At 45.0% G+C, this 21,902-nt stretch overlaps 1 protein-coding gene and 1 long non-coding RNA gene across 7 annotated transcripts in view; one reads left to right on the top strand and one right to left on the bottom strand.

Annotated features, from left to right (window-relative positions):
• The window catches only part of LOC109280905 (uncharacterized), a 193,315-nt gene that overhangs the window by 136,078 nt on the left and 35,335 nt on the right, over positions 1 to 21,902 (top strand). The gene's annotated exons all lie outside the window — the stretch shown is intronic.
• FGF1 (fibroblast growth factor 1) overlaps positions 1 to 21,902 on the bottom strand; it is a 53,682-nt gene that overhangs the window by 19,362 nt on the left and 12,418 nt on the right. For 3 of the 6 annotated variants that reach the window (XM_019478424.2, XM_019478414.2, XM_019478418.2), the window contains exons 3-4: positions 21,393 to 21,565; positions 16,367 to 16,437 (exon numbers count right to left, since the gene is read on the bottom strand). The exons of 2 other annotated variants lie outside the window; for them this stretch is intronic. The gene's annotated coding sequence lies outside the window, so the exon portion shown is untranslated. The remainder of the gene's footprint in view (positions 1 to 16,366; positions 16,438 to 21,392; positions 21,566 to 21,902) is intronic. One more of the 6 variants, XM_019478417.2, reaches the window with a different exon arrangement.

The following is a 21,902-nucleotide window of genomic DNA, read 5'->3' as shown; positions in this document are numbered from 1 at the left end:
AATCTAACTTTACAGAAACGCTTAGAATGCAACAAAAAGTAGTAGTGAGATATGACCAACCTTTTTGCTTTCAGAGCCTTTTCCTCCACTCTTTTTTTTCAGCCTTTGAATCTATTTTTCCATCTTCTTGCAGAGGCTTTTTAGGTGGAATTTGGAGAAAAGTATTGAGGAGTATTCCTTATGCTCTTCTCATAAAAAGCTCCGTAATAATTTTTCATAGTCATCTCATAGAACAACACCCATGTCTGTTCCCAGTGCACTACTCAATCATTAGAAAAACGCTGACATAATTACATTTATACTTTCTCCTTGGTTCATATATTTAAGCTCTGGGAAGCCAAACACGGACTTGCCTCAGCCACTCCTCCAGGATATCAATATTTAATACAGGAGAATCATAGAATCGTACAGCTGTCGTTGTACAAATCCAGTAGTAATAATATTCTAATGTTGCAACAAGAGAATCACAGCTGGGGATAATGAAGCGGGCAATGCAAATCCAGTGAAAAAAGAGGATCAGCTGAAGAAGCAAATTCCTATATCTGTTTTGGTGGGGATGATTGCGCAGGTTTAGGGCTTCTTTCCTGCAACACTTTCCTACCTCATTTAAGGTTATTTTCAAGTTTCCCCATCTCTCTGTTAGCCTCACCTGCCTGACCCCTCTGGTAAAGAATGGACTTGGGTGAGGTAGTTCAAGGAGAGACATGGAATGTCTTAAAATGGAGGATGTCCCCCTTAACGTGATAAAGGAACCCTTTATCGTTCAACTATGTGGTGCTTTCTCAGCACAGTATTTGTTATGATCCATGTCTAATTATACATGATTCCTATATGGGACCCCTCTACACTGGACAATCAGATCAAGGGTAAGCTGTATTTGATGACTGCTGTGAAATGAATGTCTTGTCCTTGGAGAAAAGATATGTGCTGCACTGTGTCATGCCAGCGTTAACTGGGAATAAATGAGAACCTATAAAATACTAAATTCATACACATGAAAAGGAGAAATTGCAATCACTTGTAAGTTGAGTTGTGTGTACATGCCTGCCTGTCATATTCTGCCTATGGAAAATAGAAAATACTGAGGTCTGTCCCAGGGGTGGACAATTATTTCGGTTGGAGGGCCGCTTAATGAGTTTTGGCAAACTGTTAAGGGCTGCATGGGTAGCTCTGCCCCTTGACAGGTGCCGTGCCTCCTGGCTTCCATCTTGGGACTGGAAGTCCCACTCCCTAACCCTTGACCTTTGCCTCCATAAGTTATTCCCCTTGCCTCCAGAAGTACTCCTTTGGGCAAGGGGGTTGCCATCTTGGAACCAGAAAAAAAACAAATTATATTCTAAAAATCAAACATCTACTACAACATGCATTAATTTGATTTAAAAAAAATGTTTTTGTCCTGATTTACATGTGTTTGCATAGAACATAGAACATAGTACATAGAACTGATTGTATAATAGCTTAAAATGAAGTCTTAGTTTTGTATATTGGGGGGTATGGATGAGTGGGTACAGGATCTGTTGGGGGCTGTGGGTATGTGTGTATGTGGAGTGTGGGGGGAAAGTGTGGGTGTATATGAGGTTTGTGGGGGGGTGTGGGTGGGTGTGGGGTTTGGGGGGGTAGGTGTGTGTGTGTATGTGGGTGTATATGTGGATATGTGGGATGTGAGTGGATATGGGGTTTGTGGGGGTGTGTGGCTGGGGTGTGTGAGGGGGTGTGGGGTGTGTATGGGGGTTGTGGGTGTCTGAGGTGCAGGGCAATTTTGTGGGGTGTAGTGTGGGAGGATTGCGGTTATAGCGCAGTGCTGAGCATGTTCGGCACCAGGAGCACAGTGTTGGCCTTCTGGAAGATGCGCCAAACTGCTGCCACTTCTCCCACCCATCCACCACTGCTTCTCCCCCCTCCCCCCCGCTACTGTGTCCCCACCCACTGCTCCAGCACCACGCGGTGCCCAACTGGCTCCTGCTGCACGGCGTGGTCCTGGCCATGCAGCCGGGAACCACATGGTGCTGCAGATGGCTCATCCTGGCTGGCACCTCACAGAGCCAACCAGGAATCGCAGGAACCAGGACAGCTCCTGCTGCATCGGCAGAGTGACCAGGGGGCAGGGCTACCCATGCAGCCCTTGACAGCTTGCCAAAACTCATTAAGCGACCTTCCATAGAGCCCCTGTCAGCCCGGGCTCCATGCTCCTGCTGCCCCGCCCTGGGCCCCCACTGGTGCAGGCCCCATGCTCCTGCCCTGTACTCCTGTCCTGCACTCCAGCCCAGCTGTTGCTGCACTCCTGCCCACCTGCTTGCTGCTAGTCCTGTTTCCCCCCTGCCTGCTGCTGCTGCTGCTCCCATTTCCCCACCTTCCTGTTGCTACCACTACTTCTCCCCTCCTCCCTGCCTGCCTGCTGCTCTGGCAGCGCACAGCTCCTGGCTGCATGGCTGGGACCGCAGAATGCAGCAGGAGCCAGCCCAGCCCCCATGGACTGGGGTGATCTCCGGTGGTCCGCCCCTCCCCCTGTTCTTATCTGACTGCACTCACAGGTGGAGGGAGGTGGGGAACAGCACCAGGGTCACCAGGCCAGAAGCCTGTGCTAGGCAGAGGCTTCCAGTTGGAGGCTGGGGGGGAGATGCTGGGGGCAAGGCTGGAAGTGGGGTGGAGCTGGTTGGGCCTTGCTGCTGCTGCCCCTGGGTCCTGCTGCTGGCTTCTCCTGGGTCTTGCTGCTGCTGGCACTTTGTCAACTTAGACAGGCAGTCATGGACAAAGAATAATCAATTTTTTTTTAAATGCAGGGGCCCCACAGGTCAGACAGAATGACCTGGCAAGCCAGATATGGCCCCTGGGCTGTATCTTGCCCACCCCAATCTATCCTATGGTTGGTAAATATTCTCTCTCAATTATTGTATATTCCCTAATTTTTAAATAGCAAAACTCAGTGGATAAAAATCTATCAATTCAATTTTGTTGTGGGGTCCATATAGACAAATAATTTAATATACATTAAAAAAGAAGCATCCAATAGCTCCCTATTGGCATAGGCATAGCTATAGCTATAGCTACTAATATGCATGTGCCTTCCTCAAACCGTCACTGTCACAGATTTGATGGAGAAATAACAACTTCTTGCTGTGTGAAGGGGGTCTGACTCCTGCTCTGGAGGAGGGGGTGTTGCCCGATTTCTTACCTGGCTCAGTTGCAAAATGCAGTTTATACATAGCCACTCAGGTGCTGTAATCTTAGTCAAAAGAGCCTCCTTGTTTCTGACCATTCCATTCTCTTTATGTACACTTGAAACTCCTATTTAGTGAAACTAGAGTTGTATGCGGAAGGCAAGGAGAATAGCCTCATAAATCTTCTGTTCATAGAAGCAGCCTGTTACTATAAAGCTATTGTCCCAACAAAAAGAGATGCAGGCTTTGTTTGGACACTTCAGACTACTCTGCTGACAGCTAATAATCAAGTCAATGAGCTTTGGTTCTGGCCCCTGTGGAAGTAAATAGAGAGCGTCTCACTGATTTCAGCAGACTTTGAAGTAGGACCTGAAAGTATGTTTCAGTCTTTGTTACATCAGATAGGATGTGGAATGCTTACCGCAATACACATACATCTTTTTAGCATTACTTCATTATCTACTACAGCCAAACCATATTGTCTATCTCTGCACTCCTTCCTCGTGTGCACTTTTTACTCCAGGCATGTGGATTATTCAGAAGGTTCCTAGGATATTTATATAGCACTTATGAGGATGGGAAGCAGTTACAGCAGGTAAAATATTTTACAAGTATTTAGGTCCCTGACTATATAGTCCAGCCATTGTCTGCCCCGACACATTCCTGATATGCTGTGTGCATGCTAATGTGGAAAGAAATGTCACCTCTGCAATGGGGAATTGGCCATGGTGAGAAGGAAAACCCAATGATTATTTGAGCATGGTAGAAAAAAATCTCTCATGCAGCTAGGAATTTTGCTCATCAAAATTCTTGGGATCTGCTTTAGGGTCTGCTTTTCACATAGGAGAAATAAAAGGATTTTGCTGCATACCAGAAGGACTAGATTTTAGAACGAGGTTTCCAAGTTCATTAGTTGCTATATAAATGATTCCAGTGTGATAGGGCAGTCAACATCTGTTAGTGTTATAATCTTCCCGTAAGTGCATCCTGTGTATGGGATTTTCTTTAATCAGTGAATCTAGACTATATCCATCCCTTTGAGGCACTTTTCATCTTATAGCTAACTACAGAAGGCAAAAACCTCTTGAAACATTCTTTTAAAATCAGATCCTCAATCTGTCTGCAAAAGTGGTTCAGACAATCCCCTTTCTCCCATCCCTGCCCAGTTGGTTGTAGTTTCTTTACATAATAATTGTGTGTCTTCCCCTTTGCTTATAAACCTGAATATGTGATGAACGGGTCCTCTTTCTGCTTCCCCTTTGATGTCAGCTGTAACACACATTGCTAACCAAACTGCTCAGTACCTAATGTACCAGGAGAATGGGGCCTTTCCTGAACTAACTCTGTGTGTATTTTAATTCAGGTTTATTAGATTTGTTGCTTTTATGGGTTTTGGCTTGTCCTTTGAATGCTCTCTACAAAGCTGGCTGAAATGGTGACATCTGGTGGTAATGCTTATTATAATTTTAAAGTATTTCCTTCCTTGTCAGAAGGATTAATTAGGTGCTCCTTGTTCCTGTTACCTCGGGGTGAGTCCCCTTTGCCCTGCTGACAGGAGTTGAGATGCTGACATCAGGCAGTTCCCATAGGATGTAGGGACGTTTCAGGGACATCAGCATGTAAAGCCAAACAGGCAGGGCTCCAGCCACACTGGCCCAGCCAAACAGTCCCTGGGGCCAGTGAAAACTCAAGTCATTTTAACTTGAGCCCATACTGATTCCCTCGCCAGCCCAGCTCAGGCCTAGTGGGGAGGCGGAGAAGTAGCTTTAAACTTCAGCTGCGTCTCTCAGCAGAATTGAGGATGGAGCTCTTTATTATCACATACTATTTATCTGACATTTGGGGCTGCATCTGAGACTGGGGCCTTATTTTGCTGGGCACTGTGGACATAAGCAGTCACACTGTCCTTGCTGTATAGAACTAAGAGTCTAAGAATTTATAGTCATGCTCTATAGTCCATTTGTAATTAATAAATGATTAATAGAGATTATGAATAAGCTATACATGTAAGTCACGGGTATATACATGGAACACAACACTTATCAGTCATTAATTAACCCCATAAAAATGGAACCTCAATATAAAATCTGACCAAACTTAGATGGATTCGTTCCAATCGTGTCAAAGGCTATCACCACTTTCTCTCCAAAATCTGAATTCTTACCTAACACTGTCATTCCAATTAGACCTTTTTAGTTCCTTTATGGGAAACAGGCAGGAGTGTCTTTGTGAAACTCTACTGATGGGCTGATTGGACATAATTAGCAGCAAGACTCATGGAATTAGTTAACATTTATTGTTATAAAGAACTCCTAAAGGCAGATGTGCCAATTTAAAGGCAGCTAAATAGAAAATTGTGCACTGTACAGTTGAACCCCTGATGGCCGAATTTTGCAGGAGGTAAGCATCTCAGGGCCCATTTCTTTGCAAGCCCACGAAGACAGCAGTTAAAAATGCTTGTAACAATGAGGGCTGATTCCTTCAGGAGAAGGGAAGGTGACATATATATTATCAGTGGCCCCCCACCAGCCTTTAGAGAGAGGATACAGTAGCAGAGCAGGAGACCCAGAGTGTATTCTTGAACAGCTGTGAGTGAAGGCAGCTTTTTCAGCTCGCCTTTGCATTGGTGGAAAAAGATTTCCAGACAGCCAGTGACAATAATTGCTGCCATTAGCTCCTTAACACAGGGCACTATAGTCATAATCCTGAGTTCTACAAGATGCCACCAGTGTTCTGTGGAAAGGAAAAGCACTTGTACCAGGCTCCACCCAGCATTACAGGCCTTTTTATGGCACCCCAACATTACTTTTCTCTTGTCCCCTCTTTCCTGCACCCAGCATGGTAAGGAGCTACCATAGAGGCATCACAGTAAAGAAAGCACCTGAGATACAGGCCTTGAGTATGCATCAGGTGCTGGACTGGACAGCTTGATGTCTGGTCAGCAGACAGGCCTATGTGAGCAATGTTGTGGGGAGAGTTCCATTCACTTGGAATCTGTGTCCCAAAGCCACCTGTGCCTCCGGTGCTTTGATTTCCATCTGGCATGTTCAATGGGGCATCATGGCAGATTGACAGCATGCAGCAAGGGATGGGGCTCTGGCAACCAGAAAATTAAAATCTATTTTTTAAAATTATCTTTCTCCTCTGTCCAACCCTCCCCCCACCTTCCCAATTTGATTATTAACCTCACTATGGTTCCAGCTCCAGCCCAAAACTCCAGACTGAATGGAGGAGCATTGCTGAGGCTCTCTTTCCATGTGGCTTGCTTGGTTTCAAACCAGAAAGACATAGACACACACACAAATAACTGGCTACATAAGCAAATCCCATTGTCTCATGTGAGGATTTTAATCCCTGACTCCCAATGCAAACCAGATGTCTGGGACCTATTGTATGGAAAGAACACTTTGGACACAATCCTGTATAAGCTCTGTTTTGACAATTAAAAACACAGAAGATATATTGCACCCAAATTCTTAAGGGGAACACCTTTGCACCTTGGCATTAGGGAGAATGAAACTATGGGATTCTTTAAAAGAGCTTGAAGGTGGGTGGGGATTTTGTTTTGTTTTTTTGGTACTGTTCCCAATAAAGCAGAAAAACAGCCTCTTTCTTAAGACAACAGTAGAACAACAACTGATAGAGTTAATTGAACAAAAGCCACTCTGAGCAATTTGGTATGATGCAAAATGTCCCTGAAGTTGAGCTGTGCACCTTCTGGGTTCCAGCTATTTTATAGTAACTAAAAGACAGGCATAAGGAATTAAATATGAATCTCCATCCACATGCTGCCAGGATTCAGTGGGCTGTTGAGATCCAAAGTTCTGTCTTTGGATCTAATAAATGACTACCACTTGGCTTTCAGAGTGGGTGAAGACTACAGGATGCTAGCTTTGAGGGAGAGAAGGGAGCAGGGGAGGCTGTGCCCTTAGTTTCACTTGGGCTAGGGACAGACGTTCAAAAAGCCTGAGCCTGAATTGATTCAATCTTTGCAGGTTAGTTTGACTTGCAGAGATTGAACTGATTTGCAAGTGGATAGACATTCACTTTTGAATCAAGAAATGCAGGCACATGCTTGCAGTAGCTCAGGCTAGGTGCTAGAGTGAGCCCTCCCTTCCCTTCTAGAGTGCTGAGCTATGGCCAGGCTATGCCCAGGCCCTGGCAGGACACTATTATTAGGGAGGTGTTTAAACCCCGACCCGGGCCTGCATAGCCTCCAGCAGGGGTGTGCCTGGAGGGGGAGGGGGAAGCAGCCCTCACCAGGCTTTCCCCCGGCCCCCCCCCCCCCCCCCACTCGCTGCTCAAGGGGCAGGGAGTGTTGCCAGCCCCCAGCCCCAGGCTACTACTCTGAGGCAAAGCAGGGGGAGAGGACTGTTTGTGTGAACTGCATGCATCCCTTGATGATACTGAACTTTTCAATCTCCCTCTTCCTGCTTCTTCATGCTGTCTGCAGCAAACTGATGGCACCCACATGTTGTATTCACTGCAAACCAGGTAATTTCTCACACTTCTCTCTGGCTCCTGTTGAACACTGACAGATTGCAGGCTTTGAAGCAAGCCAGCAGCCAGCAGGGAGCCTATCAGAACACAAAGCTTATCAGCCCATCAAGTCCTACAAAAGAAAACAAATGCATCTCTCTCATTAGTTTCAAGCTCTTCTTATCTGCAGGGTGCATTTGCATTTGCAAGCCACTGGCTTCTAGCCCTAAGCGGACACTGTTCTGTCGGCTGTTGTTCCAGTGAAATTGGGAGAAACACACACACACACACACACCTCTCAGTATTAGCTAGCATGAGGGGGCATGTCAAAATGCTGGCGGTGGTCCATGCCACTGGGGTCCCTGCTTGAGCAGCAAGTGGCTGAGGCGGGAAGGGGGAAGCCTGGCAGATGCTGCAGTCCCCCAGCCCCTTCTCAGCCAGCTGCAGCTCCGGCTAGGGAGGAAAGGGCCAGTCCTTCTCTCTGGAGTAGACAGCACAGCCTAACCCAGGGCTGAAAAGCATGCTGGGATGCTGGGGGACTCTGATTTAACTTAAACCAGGAAGGGGTCTGGGACAGAAATTCCATAAACTGGTTTGACCCAAATCAATTAAGTCTGATACTACATTCAACCAGGTTTATCTTAAACTGTTTTCAGCCATTTTGAAACTGGCTTATGTTCACTAAACTTATGTTCTGTTACAGGTTTAAACCTGTTTCTGATCACTTAAACCAGTTTATGTGTAACTTCTGTCCCTAGCCTTGGAGATTAGCTGCTGTAATCCTCGGGAAGTTGTCCCTGGGGTAACGCTCATTCCTGCTGTCGTAGCAGACAGAAGCAAATGCAAGTTGAGAATACGTTCCCTTTGTAAACCACTATGTGGTTTCCCCCTCTCCGTATAAGAAAAGGAAAAGGAATGCTATATTTTTCAGTCACAGACCCATTATCCGCCTCAAACAGTCCATGTACATCAGGTTCCACGCTGAAAGCTACATAAAACAGTAATATCTGCTGCTCTCCTTTGGAACAGAGCTACCTGATTCCTCCCAGTGCACCCCACATGCAGAAGGAGAGCTGTTTCTCTGTATGCTGGTAAGTGAGTCGGAGCAAAGCCAGTGGAGGCCCTGACTGAGGAGCAATCGGCTAATAGCTAAAGCATAGTATTTCCTAATGAAGCAAGTACTTTGGTCCTTTCTCTGGCACCAGCTGTCCCCTTGGAACAATCGGAGGGCTTTTCTAGACTCTGAGGCTATTAGGGAATCAAGAGGAAAACACATCACATACGTACCTTCAGGGCCTTGCCAGCATGTCTGATCAGTTAATACCACACCAAGGCCAGCCAGACTTCTTCCTGGGCAATTGTGAAGAACTGTGGCTAAGGCAGTTCAATTGCTCTTTGTAAGCTGTTATGCCTGGAAATTACTAAAGTCTGATATGATAAGTGGGACTGGCCAATTGTTTTGGTACAGGGGACTATACATTATCTTTAGACTCCAGAAGAAAAATAAATTATGGTTTACTGAGCAGGGGGAAAAGAATGTTGGCTTGCTCACCCTGTTTTCTGAGTAATCGCGTGTCCAGCCCTCCGTCTGAAACCCACATCAGTTGACGTTGTCATTGCTCTAGCCTCTTGGTTTAAAATGGAAAGCGCCGTTACTCATTATGGACAGCAGAAGACATCAAACTTTTAGGCAGGGACCTACCACAACAAAATGAGTCTGCCCCTTCTGATACACACCCCTTCCCACAGTGTCTGTGAGCCCACATGGCATAAGAAGAAGACTCTTGAGCTACCATCAGTCATGGCTAAAATACATTTTCTTACTCACATGGTTTATTATAAACCCTTGCCAGCTGAGAACTGAATACTGTTTATGCCCTGATCTTCCGTGTTTTGTTATTGTAGGGTTGTACGGTGAATCGTTTGTTTTTGCAGAGTTTGCTCCTGAGTCCAGAGCCACAAAGGTAGGTCTGTTGTTACAAAGCAGATAACTAAGCTCTGGAATCCATAGCTGCTTTTTGGTGTAGGATTGTCACACCCAGGTCTTGTCTACATTGCAGAGCTCTGCTGGCAAAACCCCTGGGGTGGACACAGGTCTTGCTGGCAGCACCATTGCTCAGGAAAACTGCTCTGGTAGCAGAAAATCTCCTTCCTGGGGGAGAAACGCCTAGGGAAATTATACCTTTCTGTTGCCACCATAATTAAGGTGGCTGTAGCCCCCATAGTATAGATATATCTTGAGACTTTTTGAACCTGTTTCACCATCTATGAAATGGATAATAATGCTGTTCTACCTAACATTGTTTTTTTTTTAATGATGGTACATTCTTGTTATATAGAGTTTGATTTTTATTGGTCCCTCACTGTTTGCTGAGTACCTTGGGATCCTGGAAGTAGTGGCTTAGCAGAGGTGCAGAAGGTGCTGCTTCGTGCCTCCCTAGTGCCCGGCAGGTCCTCCAGCAGTGAGGTTAAATGGGGTGAAGCGTTCACCAGGTTCTGAAATGTCACTGTTTCCCCCTCCCACCCGCACTCCACTTTCTTTGCACGACATAGAACTAAATGTCAGACCACAAAAACAATCCAGCACAGGTTTGTTTTGCATCTCACTGCAGGTGTGGCTGCTCCGGCAGCAAGATCCATCCCCAGCCGCCTCCCACGTACGCATTCGCACACCACTTAGCCACTTCCTCCAGTGTATTCCCAGAAACTGGCAAACACAAGCTTACGACTTGTCCCCAGCCAGGAGGAGGCTTTTAAAGTTTTTATTTTACTGTTCTATTTATAGACACCTTTCTCCAAGGAGTTTCTCTCCTTCTTCTTCTGTCTCATCCCCACTATATTTGGGGATGAAGATAGAAATTCTTGGTTGTTTGCAATTGGGAGTTTGGTCATAAATAGGTTTTGCCCAATAAAACCAGTGTTGAAGCTAAATGACAGCATTTGTCCAAAGGATTTTGTTATCACGTGTAAACAAAGGCCCTGATCTTGCATTCTTTGTGCACCCAAACCTCCAATGAAATCTCCAAATAAAACTCCATGAGCTTCACCTGCTTTCCCTTTCCATGCTCCATAAAATCACATGTTCCACCCCTAGCCTCCCTCAGCGTGTTCCACAGCCTCAGTGATTGCATTGACCAACATTCTTGGTTGCAAGCGGAAATTAAAAATGAAGGATTTTGATGTAGTGTCAGGGGAAGAGTATTTCCCACAGCAGGGGTCCCAAAGAGTAAGGATGTGCTCGGGCTATAAAATCTGCATCAGAATTGGGTCCCAATTTTAAACAATGCCTTTCCCCCAGAGTGTAGGCATGTTGTAACTCAAGGTTTCATCTGTAATCCAAGCTAAACCAAGCATTCTAACCTTATGGTTTACCAACACCAGCTACATCATCACTTAAGAATCAAACTTGCCCAAACTTAGTGTCAAACTGAGTCATTCCAGAGAGGATTGCATGATTTCTTGGTTTGCTATAACCTCAATGTTGATTTACGTCCCTGAAAACGCATGGCTAGTTCTGTAAGGTTCTGTATAATGAACTTGTATGCTTTATCATATTAAATTCTAGACACTGCTTGCTGGAAGAATTCTGCTCTTGCTTCCTTTGCCCTGTATCTTATTTCTTCATTTAGTATTTAATAACTATTTAGTCGGTTGCCTACAGAATCTATTTGCTGGTGTGTTTTGTAGCCGCATAAGCCAGTCACTTAGCCTTCATTTTTCAACCATGCACAATTTCATAATAGGTTATTCATTTTAAATATTAAGCAAGGATGCAAGTTAACAGAATGTTATCACAGGCAGAAAACTATAAACAATAATTTCCTTATCTGCTCTTATTTGAAGGTTGGATGAAGTGCTTTAAAGTGAGAAGCTGTAAGGGCCTGTGCTATTCAATATCTTTATTAGCAACTTGGAGGTGGGCGTGGAAAGCACACCATCCAAATTCGCTGACGTGGGGAGAAGTGGGCACACTGGAGGGGAGGGACAGAATCCAACTAGATCTAAACAGATCACAGAGGTGGGAGGATGAGAATAGGATGGGATTCAATGCAGACAAATGCAAGGTGCCGCATCTAGGGAGAAGGAACCAGCAGCGTACCTATAGGCTGGGGAACACCCTTCTCATCAACACGGTGGCTGAAAGGGATCTTGGAGTCCGTGTTGACTCCAGGATGCACATGAGCTACCAATGCGAGGAAGCGGTCAGTAAGATTAACCACACCTTGTCATGAATCTACAGATGCATCTCAAGCAGGTCCAAGGAGGTGATCCTCCCCCTCTATGCGGTGCTGGTCAGGCCGCAGTTGGAGTACTGCATCCAGTTCTGGGCACCGCACTTCAGGAGGGATGTGGCTGACCTTGAGAGGGTCCAGAGGAGGGCCACTCACATGGTCAGGGGGCAGCAGACCAGGCCCTACGAAGATAGACTAAAGGGCCTGAATCTATCAGCCTCCACAAGAGAAGACTGAGAGGGGATCTGGTGGCCATCTATAAACTCACCAGGGGGGACCAGCGGAAAATAGGTGAGGCTCTGTTCCCCCGGGCAACACCTGGGATAACAAGGAATAACGGCCACAAATTGATTGAGAGCAGGTTCATGCTTGATATCAGGAGGCATTACTTTACAGTTAGGGCTGCCAGGCTCTGGACTGGGCTCTCAAGGGAGATGGTGCTCTCTCCTACCTTGGGGGTCTTCAAGAGGAGGTTGGATAGATATCAAGAGGAGGTTGGACTTGATGATCTGTTCAGGTCCCTTCCAACCCTAGAAACTATGAAATTATGAAACTAAGGTATAAAAATCTTCATAGGGGAAAACTGTAGTCCTACAGAAGTGCTCAGGAGACCAAGGAAGGTTTGGGGAGCCTGTCCCACCCAAACCCAGTACTTGAGAATAAGATCAAATAAATTTTAGCAGCAATTTTAATATTGAAATACAAATTGTATATGAATGACAAGACAATACAGATTAATCTTTTCAAACCAAATATTTAAATGCTCATCAATAATATATATTTTAATATTTGAATATAAAGATTAATCCTAAATTTAAAAGCCTCTAATAGGTGGCTCTAATAGGGAAAAGGGCTTGTTACCCAGGCTTAAAACTAAGGGCCTTCTTAGGGCCTTGTTACACAGCAATTTTGGGAGGCTTCTGGAGCTCTTTATCTCTGAATTGTCCACACATTTTAACACCTTAAAGGGGTTTAAAGTGCAGCTCAAAGTTACTCCACCCAGAGCAGGATTATCTCTGATCTGCACTATCCAGCTCCTGTTCCATTAAGGTGTGGCCCGTCGCTGCAGATGTGCTGCCCAAATTGAAGTCCTCTAATATCCCAGGAGCTCTCACACCCCCACCCATCGAGTAGGGATAGAAGCCTGTCCTGGCTCACCAGCCTTGTAGTGGCAACTCCTAGCTACAGCTCCTAGTCCTGTCCCTGCTCACCAGGTTTCTAGTGGCAAGTCCTAGCTGTGCAAGTGGGGGACAGTCAGAGAAGGTTTCTTGACTAGGGGTGTGACTGCTCCAAACTCCAAGCTAGCACTGATACTAGTCAACATTTGTGCGGCTTGCAGAGTGAGGTGTAACAAAGTCCTTAGTTTCAAAGAAGCACTTACGTTGGTTCATCTGCATATGGGCCATTCAGCAAGGACCATAGTTCAAAGCTAAAGAGCAAAGATTTTGAAGTATCTGGATTTTTATACCTGATTACCTGGCTCAACTTCAAAAGCTTGCTATTAAGGCTAGATTATATAGAAATGTGCCTAATAATTTATTTCATTATTAATACCAATATGAAGTCTGTCTAATATGGTTATTAAGTGTATCTGGCTTGTTGTCAAGCAGACATACCTATTTTTAACCCCCTGTATAAATGGTGTCTGCCTTAAACCAGAGTGATCTGGTGTAAACCTACTGAATGACTTTAAGTGACCCTGAACTGACACCTCTTAACCTTTCTTTTGCCTTCTGAACTCTTCTTGCCAATGACATTTTCTCGTCTACTCGTTTCCTTTGCCTCTTTGTATCCTACCCAAATTCTAGTCAAGCAGATGTAAGCAGTTGCTATAAGATATCACTATTAAACAGCTCAGGGCCTACTACAGTCTACAAAATACAAGTCCTAAATGGTTCTTTTACCTACCAGAGAAAGGCACAGCAAGAACCAGTGACTGGAAGCTGAAGCCAAGACTACTTCAAACAAAAAATAAGGCAAAATTTTTTCACCGTGAGGATGATAACAACTAGAATAGGGGTCAGGGCAGTTGTGGATCGTCTGTCTCTGGCTGTATATGAAGACAAGTTGCCCTTCTAGAAGAGGCACTTGGATCAAATCATCTTATTGGTTTTGTACAAGTGTCACTGGGTGAAACATCGTGGCCTGTGTTGCCCAGGTGTCTAATGGTCTATTCTCATTCAACATTTTCTATTATATAAAAATGCTAAGATTTTTTTAAAATCAAAAGCCTCTGTCATGGCAAATGCTGAATGATTTTTGCATTTTACTGAGTTAAGGCACTTAAAATAAATTGGTGACTTTCACTTTTGAGTTTCAGGCTCAGATTCACAAGTCAGTGGTGAAACAGATTTTTAAAGTCTGGGTTGTAGAAACCAAACAAGCAGTGTTTGCACTGGATTGCATTGGACTTTTACTAGTCATGGAGACAGTCCGTCAGTCTTAGGGGTCAGAGAACCTAAAGATGAGGTCTGACCTTCTCGGTGAAATGTATTCATTTGCAGAGGGCTCTGTGATACTCAGACAGCTGAAGTTGTCAGGTTTGTCCAGTAGTACATGCAAGTCTTTTGTGTGGAGGTGAATGTGGCCCAGTGTCTCTAGCTACAAAATGATGATTGAAATGCAGATATTTTCTGCTGTGCTGACAAAATGAAGTCTGGTTTGCATTTCTTTGAGCTGTAGCTAGCTGAAGTATGATCTGTAATCCAGCTCTGCTATATACACACACTCAACTGTTGCTTTACTTTCCTCATTCTCAGTTTAGACCAAACATCAGACACCTGGTGACACCTCAAACTTTGGTAAAAAGATCTGCCTCTAACTCTAGTCCTTTTCTGTCCCGGTCGTGAATTTGCCAAGATGACTGGCATCTCTAAAGAGACTGTCCACTGAAGCTGTCCTTCATATGACAACATTTAAGAAAAAGGTAACATAACCACAGGCTGCTCGCAAACAAACAAACAGGATCATGCAGCTGCTCTAGCATGGGCTCCAAGGAAAACAGTGCTCCGCTTGAAACACTGTCGCTATTTTCATTTGTACCCTAGCAGATGAGAATGATATTTTGCAGAACATAGCATGACCTGTTCTAACGCCTGAACACAGAATAAAACAACCACTGCCACAAAAAGCCAGTGGTAAATGTGAAGTGTCTCATTTAAATGCTTAATTAAGTTAGAGCCCTAATATTGAAACTCTTCTATACAGAGCCTGGTCCAAAAACTGCCTGACACTGTGTAGTTCAAACTCACAAGTATACACTCCCCTTCCATGTTGATTTAAAGACTGAGAAGGATTAGGCTTTCCTAACATGAATCAAAAATAAGTTCCACAACTAGAAGCACTTAAAGCTCGAGTCCCACAACCCCCATCCCCCTCTGCCCCAGGTTATATTTAGGAGTAGTCAATGTAGAGACCAAACCTGACTGCATAAAACCATTGTGGTCATACAAGAAAAAGCAAGTTGGAACCATGCTGTAGTTAGATAGCACTATCGCTTATGATCCTACAAGCGAGGGAAACAAGCAGCTCGAGCAAAGGGCTTGTGCCAGAATTCAAAATCTTTCTTCATCACCATGTGACAGCAGGCATGTGATGTGATGCCTTAGGATATACACTGTGGCTAACAGATATAAAGATGCCTGTTTCTCAGGCTCCTGAGAGACTTAAATTCAAATTTTATAGAGCACCTTGACATCTGCAGGTAAAAGAACCTTATATAAATTTCAGTTTGTCTCCAGTTAGAAACACACCTGTCCTAGGCTTCTGTTTATCTAGTCATCATATTAAAACCACGCATTCACACAAAAATACTGACAGCAAACCACATTACTAAACTAAGTCCATTGGTCTCAGCCAACAAGGAGGCTGTGATGAAAATAGCTAGGATAAACCAGAGCCGGTCCCTACAATCCCAGTCCCCAACCCCACTCTTAAAGATCCCAACCAAGTAGACTGGTATTGTAACATAACTTTGAGGGCAAGCTGGTCAGGTCATTTCAAACCCACCAGGTTTATCACTCTAGAAGGACCACTGCCCATACCTACCCATGAAAATGAAATGGCTCCTGCATTTCTGTCTTTCCTTGTCTCATTCCCTGGTATGATAGCCCAGGGAAAGAGGGGGTCTCTTAAGCAAACTCTTCCCAAGTCTTGTAAAATGTTATGTAAATGCAAAGTATAATTATTATTACCTGCGCTTCTGGTGTGGAGCTAAATTAGCATTTGCAAGGAGCACAGACAGCTCTTCCTCTGAATGAGCTCAAAGTATTAGTAATGGTGTTAGCAATGTTGTTGAGATTTTGCTGGCAATCAGGTGAGAGATTTCAAAACTGGAGGAATGAGATCAAATAATTAGACCTTTGTCAGCAGCCTTCGCATCCTAGTAAATATATCTTTAACCTCTTAAATGCTGGCAAGTTGTAGAGAATAAACGTCATCTGTTTACAGAACTGTGTGGGCAGAGAAAGGGTTTATCCAAACCACATTCATACCTACCTAATATTTTTCTGACACTGCTTTGACTGCGGCTGGTAATTTATGGTTGATCCTGCTGGTCGGTGGTAAAACTGGAAGCAGAAAGGGGCCAATATCAGAAGATGCACATTAGGAGCAGCTGGAGGAGGGAAAAGGGGGAGAAACCTAGTATTTTAAAAACTAATATTTCCTTCCTGATATTTAGTTGACTAAAAATCTGTTTCTCTCCTCCCCCAAATTAAATGCTCCAAACTATTATAATCAGCCTTGGAGAAAGATTGTTAAATTCACATGCCACCGGAGAGAGTAAAAAGCTACCACAGGATTTAAAATGTGCCAGGAGAGCAGGTTAGCTGACAGAATAAACTGTGTCTGAAGCAAGAACAAATTAAGTTAGGAGTGATTTTTTATCTTTCCTGTATTTAGGCATTTTTTATCTTTCCTGTATTCAGGCATTTTTTAAAGAGTGTGTGTGTGTGTGTGTGTGTGTGTGTGTGTGTGTGTGTGGTCACTGTGACTGTAGCAGATCAGTGAAACTCCAGCAGAGGGCACTCCTGGCTAAATTTGGGAGTAGCTATACCTGAGGAGTAAGACATTAATGGAATGACAATGTTGACGCAGCTCACCAAGTCTAAGCTCCATGGGAAGGATGGGAGGAAAAAGCACTACATTGCTGGAGGACATTTTTGTACTTGGATACAGTAACATGATATAAGAAGGAAGAACAATAAACGCCCACACACAGTCTCAAGGGTTTGTGAAGCTGATTGCAAGGTGTTGCCAAGTAAAGCCTTAGGTACTAAACAAATGTTTCTTGATTGTCTGCATCCTTGTAAGGAATCACATCTCTGTTGTCTGTGAATTTGTGTATACCATATCTGTATACATGAATTTTCATTTCCACGTAGGAGAAATTTGACAATCTTTGAATTTTTCCTGTGCCTGAGAAAGGGTGAGTGTGTCTGAAAACTTGCAACTAAAATTTTTTTTTTGCAAATACCTAGTTGGTCTAATAAAAGATATCACCTCTGCCATGTTTCCTTTTGTGCAGGCACACACACATATAATGTACGGACACCCATAGGCCTCTTATTGTAGCTACCCACCTGAGGGATGGACAGACTAGGAATTAAAGAATTATGCAGCTCAGGTATATCCTTGAATATACAGAAATTTTCAAAAGCAACAGAATTGGGTTGTTATATTTGGGCTGGGTGGCTTATGCTCAATGTTGACTTGTGTTTGTGAGTCTGAAAGTGGGCACAAGCTCTAACTTTATTATGGAAAAAGAGCAAATAAAGGAAATCCTCATTGTCAAAATTATGTAAGTTAGAGTATAATAAATATACATGGCTATTATTGGCAAGATGGATTGCTTGCCTATAGTTTAGGAGAGGGAACTGGTGATGTGGAGAAGGAGGGGTTTTGCCTCCTTTTAAAAAACAAACAAACAGTTCTGCTTTATATAACAAGGAAAAGATATCACAAATTCAATAAGATCCTTGGGCTCAAGAGTTTCATAAAAGTTCATGCTGTATTAGTCTTAGAATCATATGCCCTATGCCAAGGGTTTTTAAATAGGGGTGTGCATACCTCCAGGGGGACTTGGAAAGGTCATAGGGGGTACACGCGGGTGGGTGGGGATGGAGCGAACCCTGGGGGGCGGCAGTGCCTCCCTTGGCATGTTCCCATACATCCCCTCTTACCCTGGGGGAAGGCAGGGGTGCGCTGGGCACTGCTGGCTCCATGCGGCACAGTGCGGTGCTTTTCCCACCCCAGCTCACTCATCTGATTGGCCGCCAGGAGGCAGTGAGGTGCAAAGGGTCTGAATGGCAGGGGGGAGTATGTTTCTGTGCCCACTCCCAGGACCAGGGCGGGGGGTGAGGGTAGTGGTGACCCTCTGTGGACATATGTGGGGGCAGGGGGGCTTGCATGTGACGGCCGCTGCCACCACCCACCACCTCGTGCTGCTGCCTCCAGGAATGGCTGAGGGGGCATGAGGGCAGTGGCACCCCTCTGCAGGCCACACAGGCGCCACCCAGCCAGCCGGACGTGGGAGGGACCTTGCATGTGGTGGCTGCTGCTGCCGCCCATCACCCCACACCACCACTCACCACCCTGCGCCACTGCAGGAGCCCGCTTTCCCACGGCTGGTTGCACATGCGGCTCTGTGGGCTGCTGATGGGTGGCATGCGATTGGCCAGGCGTGAGGCCCGTCAGCAGCCCACAGAGCCACACGTGTGACCAGCCGTGGGTAAGCGGGGTGTGGCAGTGGCGGCGATGGCTGCGTGCAAGCACCCCCGCTTCCCCCAATCCGGCTGCCACCACTAGAAGAGGTACACTTGCTTAAAAAGGTTGAAAACCCCTGCCCTATGTGGTAGGACTTTCCCAACAGCAAGTGTTGCCTTTCTGCCTGGGGCAGGGGGCTGGACCCGATGATCTTCCGAGGTCCCTTCCGGCCCTAATGTCTATGAATCTATGAACAGCAAGTTGGCATGCTCTGTCTATCTGATTGAGCTGGGTAGGGAACAATGGTCCATGGGGATGGAACAAAGCCCATTCCCTGAGATAGCAGTGGGATCCACTGTCTGCTTCATGCTAACTGCCTGGGTCCAGGGATGTGTGCATGGATTAAGATGGCAGGAGGGATGATGCCTTTTGCCCTCAACCATATGAAGCTGTGTGGGGTCAGACCAAAATCTGTCTGACATGCTAACAAGTGTAGCATGAATCATCTAATACAGCTGGCCAGATGTAAGCCTGGGTCCAACCCTTGTAGTTTTAGTTAGCATCTTTCCTGTGCAAAATGCTAGTGAGGTGGCCAGTGGTGTGTTAAAGAGGGAAGGACTTATGGCAAGATGTTAAGAGGTGAAATGAGTCAGAGAGAGAGTGAGACTTCTCCAGAGACAGATCAGTGCAAATGGATGAGTGACTCTCTCAACCAGCAAGTCTTCAAGGGGGAAGGCCAGGGAAGACAAATGCTGGAAGAGACAAATAAGTGCACCAAAGAGTAGGTGGAGGGATGAGGTCAGGGAGGAAGGATGTGGGGAGCTCTTGGAGAGTTTTGCACCAGGAGGCTGGTTTTGAATTGAGCCAGAGATGGCTAGAAAGCCAGCAGCAGTTTCTAGCAGAGGAGAGGGGTGTTGTGGTCTCACTTCCCTGGCAAGGAAGCAGTCTGGCCACAGTCTCCAGGAGCACCTGCAATTTAGAGTAGCAGCATAGAAGAGGGAATCGTAATAGTCAAGTTATGAAGTGTTGAAGGCGTGAATGAGGATTTCAGCAAAAATAAAGTTGCTACATGAGCGAATGTTGGCAACGGCAATCTGGAGGTGGGACAGTCAGATTTACTGAGCCAGGCACTGTGGGAAGGAAAGAATCCAAGTTCAAGGATGACTCCCAGATTTCTAGACTTAGCAACAAAGTGTAAGTCTAAAATAAGAGTCAGAGGCAAAGCACAAACTAGACCTTTAAGCAGAAGAACATCATGAGTCATTCAGGAACTGGACCTCTGGGCTGTCACAGGCAAATTGCAAATCTTTTGATGGAAGGAGGAAAGAGCTTTCATGAGGGGCCAGATGCATCTTATATATCACTTGACGCCAGAGCTGACAAAGACTGGCTCATGGCTTGTATATGAGACTGTTCAGTTAGTACCATGATGCATACCCGTGATATTAAACCCTCTGTTACAAGGACAGACTTGGTGCTAATCATTCATTTCTGCTTCTATTTTAATCTTCGTTGTGGGACTTAGGCATTGAATGCCTTGTGTTTAGAGCAATGGTTTATAACACGTCCGCCCTGCTTCTCTTTGTCAGCCATTCCACTGTGAGTTTACTTTGTTGGAAACAGTAGGTATGAGAAGCTAAACAACGTATCCCGGCCTGAATGAGTTCCAGGATGCACAGGCAGTGCTGAGCCCTATCGTTTAGTAGCCCGGGGTCGCTTGCTTACTGGTGCGCACTGCTCCGATGAAGCGCAGAAGCGGAACAGTGTTTTTGGTTCTACATCCTACACCCTGTGCCTTGAGGCTGGCTGTACTAGGAAATATATAAGCCATGGACTACAATCTTAAGGTGGGACTAAAGGAACCTAATGTTCCCAGTCCTTGGGGGAGCTCAGAGACCAGTTTCGTCAGCCCAGATCTGTCCCTGCTACAACCAACTTCCTCCTCTTTCTGGTCGTTTCTGTTTTTGTGCGACATTTTAAAGGTGCATCTTTCTTAGGGAAAGCTGTTCATGGCCTTCTGGTGAGAAAACCTAGCCTTTATAATTCACTGGTCAAGGGCATGTTGTATGTTCCTCCATATCCAATCCACTGAGGATGACAGTTCATTATTATCCCCATCTACAGAGCCTAACTCTTAGCTGAAGCTGTAGGAACTCATGTCTTTTACTCAAGCTGCCCAAGATGGCAGCAGTCACTCTTCCAGCAATTTATTTCCTCTTCAGTCCACAGCTTCCTTCCTGACTCCTTTATGCCCTGAATGATAAGGTTAGATTACGTTGATCTTTGTTCAACTTTGGAATGTCCTTGGTCTGAAATTACGCCAATGTGTTGATATTTAGGGCATACGGCAAAATGAGCTTTTTGTGGGCACTTGAGGTAAATGGTTTTAGTGGGGCATCTGCATGGTAGGGGGATTTTATTTGCAATGTTTCTTGCTGACTGACTGCTTCCTGTTGTGGTATAGGAAGAGTAAATCTGCTTTCAGTTTTGGGCATTAATTCTCTGGCTTGCAGTTAGAATGGATGAGAAGGTACCTGGGGCGGGGGGCGCATCTCATCTGATAGTTGCAATAAAATCAGCTTTGGTTAAATTGATTGGAAAGTATTTAATTGTTTATGTTCTTTAAATTGAAAGAAACAAATGTGAGCAGTTACTAGTGGCCTGAAAGTATTTGCCCATATTTTAAACTCAGTCACAGTAGCTAATTGGAGCACACCCCAGGATTCTCCTGGAGCCATATAAAGAAGGATTTCCTCTTATTTGTTCTAGCTTTACCAGCTACTACTCTAAAGTGACCTTCTCCCACATTTTTTCTCACCTGCAGTGAGTGGTCCGAACTGCTGTGTTACTTTGGCCACCCAATGTTTGCATTTCTCTTCTCCAGCCTTCCTGCTTTTCTCTTGGCTCTCTTCTTACATGGGATTTCCAGAAAGTGCAGGGCAGACATAGAAAGATCCCAGCTACTTCTTACAAGGACACTTCTGTCTGGAGCTGAAAAAGGCAGGGCTCAAACTGAAGAGGAAGTTGGGATTAGCGCCACTATATTTACAAGAGAGTAGGGTTGCATTTAATCTGTATGGAAGGAGCCAACAGAATGGAAGAAAGAGTTTTCCATGTTCATCTTTTTTTATTTATTAGAAGCCAAAAGATTGGATTTTACAGCCATATTAAAACAAAGGTACACACACCAGACTCCTGATGTGTTAAAATGGTAATAAAATAATACTTAGCGCTGACCGTATGTAGCTATTTGCATTTTTAGAGGACTTTATTGCATTAGCTATGCCTCACAACAGTACTGGGAGGCCCTCAGTTACGCACACTTTCA

The sequence above is a fragment of the Alligator mississippiensis genome, chromosome 9, assembly GCF_030867095.1.
Source record: "Alligator mississippiensis isolate rAllMis1 chromosome 9, rAllMis1, whole genome shotgun sequence".
Taxonomy (NCBI): domain Eukaryota; kingdom Metazoa; phylum Chordata; order Crocodylia; family Alligatoridae; genus Alligator; species Alligator mississippiensis.
The sequence above is the reverse complement of the archived record's forward strand: the minus strand, read 5'-3'. Positions and strand labels throughout refer to the sequence as shown.